The sequence below is a fragment of the Semicossyphus pulcher genome, unplaced genomic scaffold, assembly GCF_022749685.1.
Source record: "Semicossyphus pulcher isolate SPU_LCO1_2020_fin unplaced genomic scaffold, fSemPul1.0.p SCAF_22, whole genome shotgun sequence".
Lineage (NCBI taxonomy): Eukaryota > Metazoa > Chordata > Actinopteri > Labriformes > Labridae > Semicossyphus > Semicossyphus pulcher.
This window is the reverse complement of record NW_027211696.1, coordinates 9,917,201-9,931,102: the sequence shown is the minus strand read 5'-3', so window position 1 is coordinate 9,931,102 and position 13,902 is coordinate 9,917,201. Positions and strand designations below refer to the sequence as shown.

The 13,902-nt window shown below is 41.1% G+C and overlaps 1 protein-coding gene across 1 annotated transcript in view; it reads right to left on the bottom strand.

Moving 5' to 3' along the window:
- The window catches only part of rgs3a (regulator of G protein signaling 3a), a 145,432-nt gene extending 135,569 nt beyond the window's left edge, over positions 1-9,863 (bottom strand). Inside the window, exon 1 of the mRNA XM_069672920.1 lies at positions 9,792-9,863. The gene's annotated coding sequence lies outside the window, so the exon portion shown is untranslated. The remainder of the gene's footprint in view (positions 1-9,791) is intronic.
- Between the last annotated feature and the right edge of the window lie 4,039 nt (positions 9,864-13,902).

Genomic DNA, 13,902 nt, shown 5'->3' with positions numbered 1-13,902 from the left:
GTGCTATGAGTAATTGTTAGCTAACTAATGCTGCTAATATGGTCAAAAGGGTCAACTTTATACCCCTCAAACATGCTAGCTTCATGCTAATGTGGGCAGCCTCACAGAGCCGGGAGCCGACCCAAACTTTGACTACAGTTGGATTTAAGTCGGACTTCATACATCTGATAATTACAGACGCCTTAAAAATGTCTCTTGTTACTTCTTTTGTTTTAGAGGAACTCGCCGCAACACAAATCTTTAAGGATGCAGCTTACCAGGTGGTTTGCAGGAGGAAGCGTGTAGCTTAAAACGCCATCTGAATCAACAAAGCTCAGACACACTCTCAGCAGAATCATAACAATAAGCATTAGAGGGTGGTTTTCATTGAACAGTTACTTTATATATTATAAGTTGCCTCTTTTAGTTTTTTGATCCCTTCTGTTTCATGCCGTGGAGAGCACAAAAGTAGGCCATACATGCATACCTTATCTTACTTGTAAATGGATGCCCAGGTAATGTACTGTACATGTTCAACACATACAATTTGATCCCTCGGAGGATCGCATTTGTTTTATGCATGAGTTATTTGCACACTACCAGCCCAAAGCCTGAAACATTTAAGACATGACACAAGAGTAAAAAACAGATCAAGTATGAAAGATGTTCTGCCTGATCTCTGCAACCCCTGAGCAACTGACTCACTAACTGCACGATGCCTTACGAAACGAGACAATGTGACAACTTTTAGCCGTTCCGGATAGCCGTTTAGTAGTGAATGACGCATTTCATTTTCTGTTTCTGCTTCCATTGTAAGCAAGGCAGCGCAGGCAGAAAGGATTATGTCTGCTGTGTGCTTACTCAAAGTGTTGAATGATTGTCTCGGAAAGAGATTTGTGAAAGGGATTTAAAGGGGAACAAATAGAAATATTGGAATGCTGGGATGCAATTTCATATCCATCTTGAATCGTGCATCCGAATTCACCAGATCATTCACTATTTCTTCCATGTACTTTTTAGTATAACATTTAGTCATCCAACTCTAAGCATTGGTTCTGACACCTGATCAGAATATGTATATTACTGCAGGGATGCTTGAAAAGGGCAGGACGGGAGCATGTTTTTTCCCCACATGAGTGCGTCTCTTATTGGCAGTCACTCTCCCTCAAGTCATGCCTACTTAGTTCCGCCTACCTTTGACAGGCTCAACCTATCAGCCCATCATAAAATTAATTCAAATTAACTTTGTGTCCATGACGACTTTCAGCCGTCGAGGTTCATTGCTTCTGACCCCAACACGCGGAAGTGTCCGCCCACTGGAGATTAAAGAGTGTGACTATTTGGAGGCTGGCAGTCTGCTCAGATTTATGCTCGAGTTTGGATAGTAGGTGGCAGCATTAACCGCGCGTGTCTGAGACTGAATGTCCGCCTCCCCCTTCAAACATCAAGCCTCTGCTTGGAAAGACTGCCACCTTCCTGTGCAGGTCATCACCAATGATCACTGAAACGTTTCCTGCGTGTATTGAGAAGCAGAAGCAACAACTTGGAAATCATCAACAGGTTTATAGTTTACTTCATTATGCACCACATTCTCAGAGATTGTCTGTTCTCTTATAAACTGGGCTTGGTTTCAGGCTGTATGTCACTTAATTAAAGGGGGGGTATTATGCTCAAGTCAAGGTTCATATTTCACTCTGTAATACCTGTGGAGTAGCTTAGCATTATGTACAGTTAAAACAACTCTTATTTTTTCTCACAATGGTGCTCTGAGCAGGCCCTCATACAGCCTCGCCTGAAACGGCTCAGTCAGCTCTGTCTCTTTAAGAAACCCTGCCTTCTTCTGATTGGGCAGCTCTCCAAAGCCTCCAAGGGGCAGAACTCAGTGTTTGCCTCTTGTCCATTGTAAAAGTAAAGTCACAGCCAAAGAAACGCGGCTGTGTCTCGGGCAAATGCCCAACTATAGAGTTCCTCCACTTTGTGACATCACAAAGTGAAACGTCTGGCGAAGTCTGTCTGAAAGCAAGCGTTCACAGCAGCCTTTTTTAGCAGGGGATTACTCCAACATACTTTTACCAACAGGTTTGAAACTTCACCCACGTTTAGTATGGACATCCAACATTGTAACATTATATACTGTATATGTCTTATAATGTGCAACAGCATAATAACCCCTCTTTAAAGTAACACTCTCTGAATGACAAGAAACACAAGGTCCACCAATCACCTTTTTCTCTTTCTAATGCAGCTCATGTGAGACTTATACTTCATAATAGTCTGATGGAGTGAGTCAGACCTTCTTCTGAGTCCAGCTCCTTGTGTTGGTTCTGACCCTCCTATTAGTTTTGTAGTGCCAGTTAGAGTTGGAGAAACTACACCTATCACAAGGCTTTTTTCACACTACAAAAAGCACAGGTGTTACTAATTACATTATGGCCAAGTATCCCACTAAGCCTTAACAGTGTGACAGTGAGCCAGCATCTACAATAACGGGCTCCTGACACTGAAGCCATGTCTACACGAACACGGGTCTTCCTCAAAACATAGCTTTTTCTCTGCGTCTTGGACTTTCGTCCACACACAAATGCCGTTTTAGGTCACTGAAAACGGATCTTTAGTAAAACTACGTCCAGGGTGAAGACTTTTAGGAACTCCGTTTCCACGTGGAGAAATGAAGACGGGGTAAACAGCGTTTTTGGCTCGTGTCATCAGGCTGTGCGCCGTTATCTCCTTTGCGAGGCGTCACAAATGAGGCGACATTCCTTGCAAAATGACGGACGTGACAAAAACAGTGATGCTTCCAACGTTGATAACAGGACTTTTTACATGTTTACACATAAGTTACTCGTCCACTATATTGAGGAACAGAGGCGTCAGGATGCAATCTTCCGGCAAGAGATTTTTTCAGACTTTTGGATGGCCGCGGTTTTCTTGTTCTTCTTTGCATGACCGGGTTAAATCGCCGCCTGTTGGTGTGGCATTCTCATGACAGCTTTTCTGTTGTGTTTTTGCCTTTTCGTATGGACGGGGGGTTTTTTTTGGAAACGATGGAGGGACGTGTAGACATGACCTGAAGTAGCTAAAATGAATTCAGCCATCGTTAACTTTATCATTTTCACAGCTGTTTTTCCAGCTGTGGGATGTCAAAGTCTCTTCTGCTTTCCTGCTATAGGTTCCTGAAGTTTGGTGACATCATAAGTAGCTCTGCCCACTTTGTAGGGCACAGGTGTTTTCACTTCTGGCTAATTAGTGTTGTGCAGAGGTCTAATTAGCCTCAGGTGAAAACACCTGTGTGGGTATGCAACGGCCTTAGAATATGCTCACTATACTTTACTGTTTATTTTACAGTTGGTTCATTTAAATTGGATCTTGTTTACTGTCTCACATTAAAAAAATGAATATGAATGTCCAACTTTTATGAAATTCAAAACCTCGTAAGTTGAAATTTATAAAGTTTGTTACTGCTGATGTTTTCATGAAGTGGTAGAGACCATGGAAGTTTTGGTGAATGATGAGTCAGTATATTTAAAGGGGACATATTTTAGCAGTGCAATCAATTATCTATTGTTATAATGTGTTTTTGAATCACGTTGGTAAAGTTTGCTTTGTTTTAAAAATTGTATACATATTCTAATTATATTCTGGAGCCTCTCCTTCCTCCTAAAACGAACAAGCCGCTTTGCCATTCAAAGGTTAGACCTTAGCCACGATTGGCTGACTGCGTCGCTCCTCCCCCACATGTGCGATCCCACGTGGGAGAGCAGCCACACTGCACTGTCACTCCAAAGTTGCATGGCTGCTCTAGGATCGGCTATTCCGCCTCTTATGTACGAACCAGAATCACCAGGAGGAACAAGCTAGTGCAAGAAGGCAGCCTGAGGTGAATGACGGTGAATGACGATTGGTCGATTTCAGTGACAGCAAGGTTCTACGTAGAAACATGCGGCTGTTCAGAGGCTACCTTTTTAAAGATGTCATTCTGGAAAAGCACGGAATTATGCAGTTTTCAGTTTTTCCAAAAACGTGAAACCCATGAAAATTTGAGAATATCACTTAAAAGATATGGCCCCTTTAACTCACGATTTAATGCACTGAGTTACCCGCTTCCTAGCTTCCTTAATCGTTAGCCTCGGCTGCTTCTTAACAGAGACAGTAACACTACTTTGGTGTTCATGTTGGCAGCAGTTTTCTCATGACTTAAAACACATGAACAGCAAGCATATCGTGTACATGACCTCCCACGTGGAAACCACAAGCTAACGAGTTCCATTCGAAGGCAGGATTGGTTCAAGAGGTTTGGTTACGTCCTTAAGAGCTCCAAACATCTTCAACATGAGAAGAGGGCTAATTAGCCAGGGTAAGTGGAAACACCTGGGTATTCAAGGGCCTTTTTAATATGCTAAGTTTACTACACTGCATTTATTGCAGTATAGTATAGTGATTTACTATACTATAAATCACACTTGATTTATTTGAATGTTGACAAAAAAGCAGAGCAGTAATTTGAGGTGCTGATGACAATCCAGCGTTTAATTTTCCCCCACCGAAATGTTTTCAAAAATGGAATTAAATATTTAGAATAAATCGTCTATGACAGGAAATGAAGCTCAAATCAGCACAGCTGACAGTGTCAATTAGGCGCAGAAGGTACATGGTAGCTGAGAGTTTGAGCTATTGTGCCAAATGCTAAACTTCAGGTCAAGTGGGGAATAAGCCTGGGGTCAAATCATCGGATGCATGGCACGTCACACACACTCACAGCCAGCGCCATAACAGTACAGAAACAATCCCCTCCCTCCTGCACGTCCACGTCCAGCATGTCCCATATAATTTAATCACAGTGTACATTTTAATCTGCCGATTTAAAGGCCCAGCATGCCATCTGGAGCAGACCTGGCTGTGTTTGCGTGTGTACAGTACGTCTGGACGGTATTCATCTATTATGAAAAGTGAAACAAGTGTACGATGCAGATGACACACTTTTTTTTTTTTTTTTTGAGCACGAGCCCAATGGCTGTTCTGCTATTTTTGCTTTCATGCATATACAGACCACCTGACCCACATTGTGAGCTTGTTGGAGGGAAATGCATTACCCATGGTCAAAAACACACACACGTACATGTCACTGCGGGTCAGTTGTTTCTGATGACACACTATGCAAGCCGAAAAAAAGCTGAGGGAGTTTCTCACACATTCGCTTGCTTCTTTCGACCAATCTCCTAAAAAATATCCTGCCATATTACATCTAATATCCCTATATCCTGTGTTGTTATTACTACCGTTAAACAAGGACTTAAAGAGCTGTGTGCAGCATTACTGTGTAAAAATCTACGACAGCGTAGTACTAAAACATGTCCTGAAAATCAGCACTAATTGCTCTGTCAGTCTTTATCTCAGAAACGTTGTTTGGCTGCCAATCACGCACTGCCTCCGCATTTCAGTCTCTCCACTCGCGTTAAGCAAAGTTAAGATGGCAGCCCCTTTATTGTCGCCCTGCAGTGTAATTAGCTGTCAGCGCTGGGCGGGTAGGTTTTGTTATGGAAGAGGACGATGCCACGGGAAAGTCTGTCTGGTACAATTGAGTGTGAGAAGTACGGCTTGGAACGATTTGGTATTAAACTAGCTCTCATCATTCATTTTAAAAGGTATATTTTCCAGTAAATACGCCTATAATTTAGCCAGATTCCAATAACTACTTGTGTGTTCAAACCTCTTCCTAAATATCGAATGCCCCGAGCCAGCTATTAGGTCAGTGTGCTGCTACATCACATGCACATGTGCTGCCAGCTCCCCAGTACAACTTAACTCTGCCCCCCAGGATTTTTGGCCTGGCACTGTCCTGGATCAGAACTGGCACAGGTCACTGTGTGAGGGATTAGTCAGACACACTGATCCAAATAGTTGTCCCCTTGTGAGAGTGTGTGCACATTAACTTGGATTAATGTAGCAGACCTGTTTAAGGACTTGTTTCAACAGATGATGTGTGCTTTGAAAGTGAGGCTTTCTTTTTAAGTGGACATGGAATTATAGGATTATAGCAGTTTAGCTGTTAGCAGTAATTGTCTTTGAGGTCAACAACAGCTGTAAAATTGCTTTTGCTCCAAGTTTCTGGTTATGTAAGTCACTTAGACAGTTGTGACTGAAGCCTGGCTTGTCAAAATTGTAATATACGTGTTCTAAATGGTCTTTTTATGAACATTTTCAATGTCAAAATTCGACATAAAGGCCGACTACGAATGGGTGCTGTTGCTGTCCGTTGGGAAGTAAAAGTGTGAGTTTTAATCCTCAATTAAATGAACTCAACTGATGTATAATCTGATTGTGATCCTGCTTTAAAGACCCCCTCCATGTGGTGTTTTTCATGTGCTACAAGACATATCAGGGACGACATGAGCAGTCATCGCCATGGCTTTTAAAGTGCAGTGTACCAAGTACAGGCTGAACAACACGTTTTCAGATTGGCAGGTTTGAGACGTCGCAAACCTAAGGAGCCAATCCTGTTATTTGTACAGGGTGACGCTATGCGTATCATTACGTGTAACCTATGGCAACCACTTCTGCGATGTGCGAGCCTGCTGTCATCGCAATTTTTGCAAACTAACTACTGACGTTAGCATTACTACTACTATTCAAGCTAGCTAAGTTTCAACAAGTTGGCACTAAACGATGGCAGGGACGTGTTTGGTTTCCGTGGAAAATTTGCAAAGTGGGCGGGGACTACGCAGATTCTGGAATTTTTAATGAGGGAGAAGAAGGAGCCTTGACAGGATTTTTACAAGGTAATTAAACATATTTTGTTTCAGACACAATTTATAATTTCAAGCAGAGCATTTTATACGTCTTAAAACATGACTGGAGCTGGTCTTTAACTTCACCTTGTTTAACTTGGAACTAATTGGAAGCTTACCGAACTGCTTCATGGCACATTTCCTGTCTAAGCATGTCACAGGGTTCATACACATTTTCTATTTCAAAATTCCATACTTTTCCACGTCCAAATTTCCTTCTCGGTAGATTTTTCAGACCATATTTGACATCGAAGTGCAAACAGCTAGCTCTTTATGTAAATTAATGGTTTTAAAAGCAAACTCTTAATATGTATGTTACATTCTGGCTATGCTATTACATTGCTAAATAATAGCCAGAAGACAAATAAACACCAAACCCAGACAAGTTCAGTGCACAGCAACATGCTGAAACGGTGCAATGTTATTCAGTTTTTGGAGATTTTAGACAAAGTTTGCATCTATTTTTCTTTTCTAATTTGGAATCTTAAGTCAGCCAGGCTTTATATTTGACATTTTTGAGCCAGCACTCGGAAAACTTGCAATTCTCCAACCCTGCCGTTCAGGAGTGCCTTGATATCAAGCTCACTCTGGCCCATGCTCTCCCACACAGTACAATCAATTTATATTCAGAAATTCAGAATTTTATGTTTTCTAAAACAGAATAGGGATAATAGTCTGGAAAGACCATTTTCCATACTCTCTTTTCTTTTTTCCATACATATCCAGACCTGGAAATAACTCAAATCAAATTCCATACTTTTCCATACTGTGAAGGAACCAATACTAAATCCTACACCTTATCCTTAACCATTCAGTAACTAATCGTTCTGCATGCATATAGGACTTTGAAATATTGACTTTATATCATGTACAACATATTATTAATGATCCCTATTGGTTTCCTTTATTACATTTTATGTTTCACCCTCGTGCAACTTCTACTTCTTGTGCTGCCTGGTGTAAGAGTGAAGGCTGCACCATGTTCAACCAGAGCTCTGAGGTCCTGCCTGAAACAGTGCATACCATAATTCCCCCTAAGCCCTGAACAAAGACAGACAAACAAACAAGCCCAAGCCCAACAAACTACAGTCCCTTCTGGGCAGCTACGCCTGAACACACACCCTGACGGTCATCCAATGACCTGCTCACTGGCACCAATATAATATGCAAATTAATGTATGATTATTTTCAGTTGCAAATAAATTAATCAACTTTCAACTCACTTTAAAATAACAGTTTACTTTCAGAATGGATTTTATTTTAAATAAACTATTAATAAGCTTTTAATGTATGCAGTTACCTGAGTAGAAAGTACCCAACCAGCGCTGGAGCGCTAATAAATTATGGAGAATCTAAAATGATACATTCACAGTTCCTTTTTAAATATTGCTGCCGTGACACTATTGCTCCAGAGTAGTAAGACGTGGTAGAGGAGAGGAACGATGACATGCAGAAAATATGATGAATTAGCTTTTAAACCGGATCATTACTAGAACAAGAGGGGCCGTATACTCCCCCACTATGCCCCGTCACACTGCCGTCAAATGCAGGATTTACCTTAATTATAAGCTGTATATATTGAAGATCAGGAGCTTCTGTCGGCTGTCACAGGTTTGTTTAGTAAAAGCCTTTTTGCATTCTGCCACAGTGCCGGGTTACATAAGAGGTGGACTGACGACTAACAGACAAATGACAAAGATGCCAGAGTGAATAAGAAGAAGTAGTGCCTGAGAAAGCAGAGACGGTGAGAGGGAGAGGCATGAAATAGAATTGGTAAAGATGCAGAAATTCTTTTTAAATATATGGATATCAGTAGGAAAAAGAAACAGCAAACAGAGAGAGAGTGGACAGACATGCAGAGTGATAATTAAATGGATTTGGTCATTTCCCTGCCAGTGCATGTCACGGTGCAGCAGTGCCTGCATGGCCTACATTCTGCCAGCTGGTAGCACACATGTGCATGCATGGGTATGCAGCCCCCATTCACACTTACACATACACATATGCAGACACAAACACACACGCATGGATCAGATGAGACAGTAGTGGGGCGGTGTTACCACTGTGAAAGAAGATTGTACATTCATTAATACAGCCAAGCATGCTGTTTTCCACTTTTGGGCTGTAAAATAACTCACTTTAAATTAATGGACTGAAGTGTTTTTTGTGCTTTCTCAGCATTTTTACATTTTTTAATTCTAGTTCAACACCTCTCAGCCGATCAGCTCACAGCTGAAAGAACCGCTTGCCTCTGTAACCCTGGAGTACGCGTCAGGATCCCCTCATGCGAGCTCGTAATGGTTTCCTGCTGGCTGAGTCCAATCTGATACCCCCCTTGTCCCAGTTCCATCCACAGAAGCATAAAACTAATTTTAAAGTTGCATGAGGCAGATTAGCCTAGTTCAGCCAAGCAGTGTAAATTGGGATGGGTTAGCTAACGTCTTATGATATCACCGTCATCCTCATAACCCAGAACGGAACTACGTGAATAAGCAAAAGGAGAGCGGGCGCCGCCAAGGAGGACGGGGAAGGGAGCGAGTATGTGGGAGTATGAGAGTGTCTCTGTGTCGAGATAAACGGGTTTGTGCATATTTGTGTACAAAACAAGTGGGCCCATACTGAAGGTAATCAACTGAATGGGGTAAACTAAGCTCCTTCGGGGGTCTTCTGGGGAAAGCAATTGTTCTCAGTTTAGCTCAGCGAGAGAAAATTAGATAAGATTTGGCAGATTACAGTGAACGCACAGAGCAACAAAGAGGGATAACAAGTAAAGTCAGCAGCAGTAAAATCACACAGACAAGGAATATTACAAAACCGATGAGAGAAAAAGTTAACAATAAGAAGACTGAACGCAGAAGAGTGCAGAGTGAGAGGGTGCAACAGACGGAGAGGAGTCAAGAGAAAACATCCAAACAGCATCCTTTACATAAAACCACTTCAGGCTGCAGATTTGCTGCATGCAACTTCCAAAATGTCCCCATGTGCATCGAGTACAGTCAAGTACGATAACAACAACATTGTACTCACCTAGTCTAGGCTGCCCTTATGGCTGGCACACAGTAGCATAACTCCAACACACACACACCACCACCACCAAACTACGAGTGAGCGCAAACATAAGTAGGAGCGCACGAAGCAGGAGAGAAGAAAAAATTGATTTCCAAACAAAAGTGCGTGTGTGTGTGAGTGTGTGAGAGTGAGTGTGTGTGCGTGTGTGTGTGTGAGTTAGGTGGGTGTGTGTCTGCGCGTGAGGGGAGATCCACTCCGGCAGCGGACGGTATGGGAGAGCTCCGTCTCTCTCTCTTTCTCTCTCTGGCAACTGTGACGCGGCAGGGTTTCGTCCAGACCCCTCCTCCCTCCCTCACGCTCTCCCTCTCTCTGTCTTTCTCTCGTTCGCTCACCCAATCCCTCTCTCTCTCTCTTTTTCCCCTCTCTTAATCCCTCGCTTCCCCAGACTCCCCACCTCCCGACCCAAACGGTGATAAAGACTTAGAGCTGCGAGGCTGGCACACTCCAGGCACACACGAACGTGACAATATGTATTTGGCATGGAGCGACGTTACTTAAGTTGAGTTGGGCTCTACAGTTGCCGTTTTCACTCCAGATTTGTTTGACCCAGAGCGCCTTGGTTTGGCTGGTTGTTGCATGTTCTGTCTCCCTCTCTTTCCCCCCAATATGCAGCCTGGCTCTTCACTTTCAAGCTGTCCAATAAAGATCAAAACGTAGGGGCAAAAAATAACCTTCACACAATTAAATTTAATTATTTTGTAACTTTATTGTTCATGATGTTTTGTTTTTGTTTATTTCTTCTGGGAGTCAGTGCCAATATCATAATTTTTTTTTCTTTTATTCACGTAATTTCTCTGCTCTTGAAAATGTAATTGTATTATTTTGTAACTTTATTGCTCATGCTGTTCTTAACAGCATGGCTTAACACAATCATCTTCTTTTTTCTACCTAACTTAAATAGGGCAAGGTAATAGTTTAAAAAGCAACAGCCAATATTCAATAAGAAACTAGAATTTTACTACTGGTGCCTGTTTTTATTTCTTTTTCTTGAATATGTCAATATCTATAATAAAATAAATAAAAATAAATAACTTTTCCTTAAAGAAATATGGGGTAAAAATAAAAATAAAAAGCTTAGTATTTAAATGATTAAATATCATATTTTTGGGAAAAGCATAAATGAATATATGACCCTCACTATTAAATTACTTTTGTTTTTAATCAGTGTCTTTAACCTTTACAAGCAATTTTAATTTAATTATTTTGTAACTTTATTGTTCGTGCTGTTTTTGTTTCGTGTAGTTTTTTTACTTTTTTTTGTAAGTCCTAGCAAAAAGCATAACACAATCATCTTGTTTCTTTCTACCTAACTTACATAGGGCCAGGTAACGTTTTAAAAAGTCAGTGCCAGTATTACATAAGAGAGACTAGAATTTTTTTTTTTTTTGCATTTGTTTATGGAATCTCTGTGTTCCTGAATATGTCAGTATCTATAATGCATCAGTATTAAATAAAGAACTTTCCCTAAATAAAAAAGGGGTAAAAATATAAACAGCTTCCTGATTTGAATGATTGGCAAAAAACATTTATAAAATTGTTTGACCCTCACAAACTGCTGATTGACTATCAAACTACATTTGTGTCTTTTACTCTTTTACCTTTACAGGCGTTTGTAACTGTTTTGTTCATGGTGTTTTGGTTTTTTTTTCCAGTACAAGCAAAGAGGATGACACAAATCATTTTGTTTTTTCCACCTAACTTATATAGGGCCAGGTAATAGTTTAAAAAGTCTGTGCCAATATTAGTTTTTGGGGTTTTTTTGCATTTGTTCCGAGAATCTCTGTGCTCTTAAAGATGTCAATATACATAATACATCAGTATGACATAAAGAACTTTGCCTTAAATAAAAAAAGGGGTAAAAATAAAAAAGCTTCCTGATTTTAATGATTAAATATATTTTTTGGCCAAAAAAAACTGCCGATTGACTATCAAACTTTTTAAGTAGTGCCTTTTTCCCCCTTTTTTCTATTTTCGTATTTAGTGCAAGCAAAAGCAAAACACAATCATTGTTTTTTCTACCCAACTTAAATAGAGCGGTAATATTTTAAAAGGTCAGTGCCAATATTAGATAAGAGACTATAATTTCATTACTGGTGTTTTTTGTTTGCTTTGTTCAGGGAATCTCTGTGCTCATGAATATGTTAATATACATAATACATCAGTGTTAAATAAACAACTTTGCCTTAAATAAATATGGAGTCAAAATAAAAAAAGCTCCCTCATTTAAAGATTAAATATCATTAAGAATTTAACCACACGTGTTGTCAACTTTCAGCACTTCCAACATTCAATGTTCATTAAGACGGACACATTTTGGTTAGTGTGTTCCTGATAAATAAGTAATAATCATGCTAAGTTAACTTACCAGTGGAGTGGTGGCACTTTTCTGGCACTTTAAGATGCTTCTTCCTCCCCAGCTCTTCTCCAAGCAGGTAGTACCATCCTTGAACTTCCTGCACACACACACACACACACACACACACAGTGACTTGTGTGTGTCAAGCGACTTCAAGCTCAAGGATTCAACCTAATGAGAGCTAAATTTAAAAAGAACCCTCTATGTGAGAGCATAAACACGTACAGAAATACACACACACAGACTCAATTTGCTTGTTCCTGCAGGGCTGCAAACACTAAACACACACACAGACGCACACACTCATCACTCTCAGTGCTTTGGCTTATTCCAGCAGCTGATGCCCCCACTATCTGCTCTCCTGCCTTGTGAGCCAGATGGTGTGTGTGTGTGTCTGTGCGGATGCGTGTGTGCGCAGATGTGTGTTGTGCGTTTACAACTACTGTACGTGTGTTACATAAAGTCATGCAGGCTGTGATGGAGGAGGTCTGATTTGTTGTCCTGATGTGTTGTAAACAAGGAGATGACGGCTCTGCTGTTATTTCAATCTGTGTCTGAGGAATATTACAGCGCGCACACACACACACACGCACACACAGAGCCAGCCTCCTCTTTTGTACTAAATAATGTGATGCTGTGGACAGCGACAATAATCTCCGTTTTAAAAGCATCTTATCAGAGTGGACAGATTTCTGCGGGCTGTGGGACAAGTGGGGGAGGACGGGCGGCGGACTTGTATAGAAGATGGGGGAGGGGAGGGCATATGTCCTGGAAGTCAGGGAGGGATTTACGCCATCGTTCAATATTACCCTGCACATGTGACAAAAGGGGACCAAGCCGGGCGAGGAGAGCTGCGAGTCTGGAGGGAGAGAGCGGGATGAGAGTGATGAAAAGAGAAAGCAGGACACGGAGGGAGAAGTTAAAAAGCACAAAGTGGCAAAAAAAGGTGCAAACAAATGACGAGATGTGACAGGCGAGCAAAGCAGGTAACAACACTCATACGCTCCGAATGCTCCCGGAATCAAACAGGAACACTCCGGAGGGGATGGGTTTAAAGGCGGGAGCGAGCGAGAAACAGAAGCGAATAACGGATGCGTCGGAGGAAGTAAAGAGACGTAACTCTGTGGGACTCAAAGCTAAATCTACCCCATTTGCATATTAAGCCAATTAAATATTCATAGGGATAAATGTTAGAGGAAGGAAGCCATAAGCCTGACTAAAATTTAATTTCTGTCTGTTGTTTGTTTTGCCCGCTGATGAGGAGGTTAATTGAAACGACAAAAAAACACTTACTGGGGAAGAGACAACAAGAGGTTTTGTTAATTTGCACCAATTTAAGAGTTTTATCCCGAATTCTCAGCCAACCTGGGGAGAAAACACAAAGATTAAACAACAGAGTATAAATGCAAACTAATTAAGGCCAGTTTTAAGGAATCACAGAGACATTTTTTCAGGTCATTTGACTGTCAAATTTGTCTCTGTTGCCTTCAGGTGTCTTAATCCAAAATTGAAGCCACATTATGGTTACGTACGACTCAAAATGAAGAAGCTGCTTCTTTTTTAGCATTTAGCAAAAGTCTTAAAGTAAATACAGATGCAAGGGAAGAAGTTTTTTTGTACTTTACACCAGGACATAATTTCTACCTAAAAAGGAGCCTTAATAGAAGCAATGTTTGCTTGGATGAAAGTTTTTTCCTTCTTTCTGACAGGTAT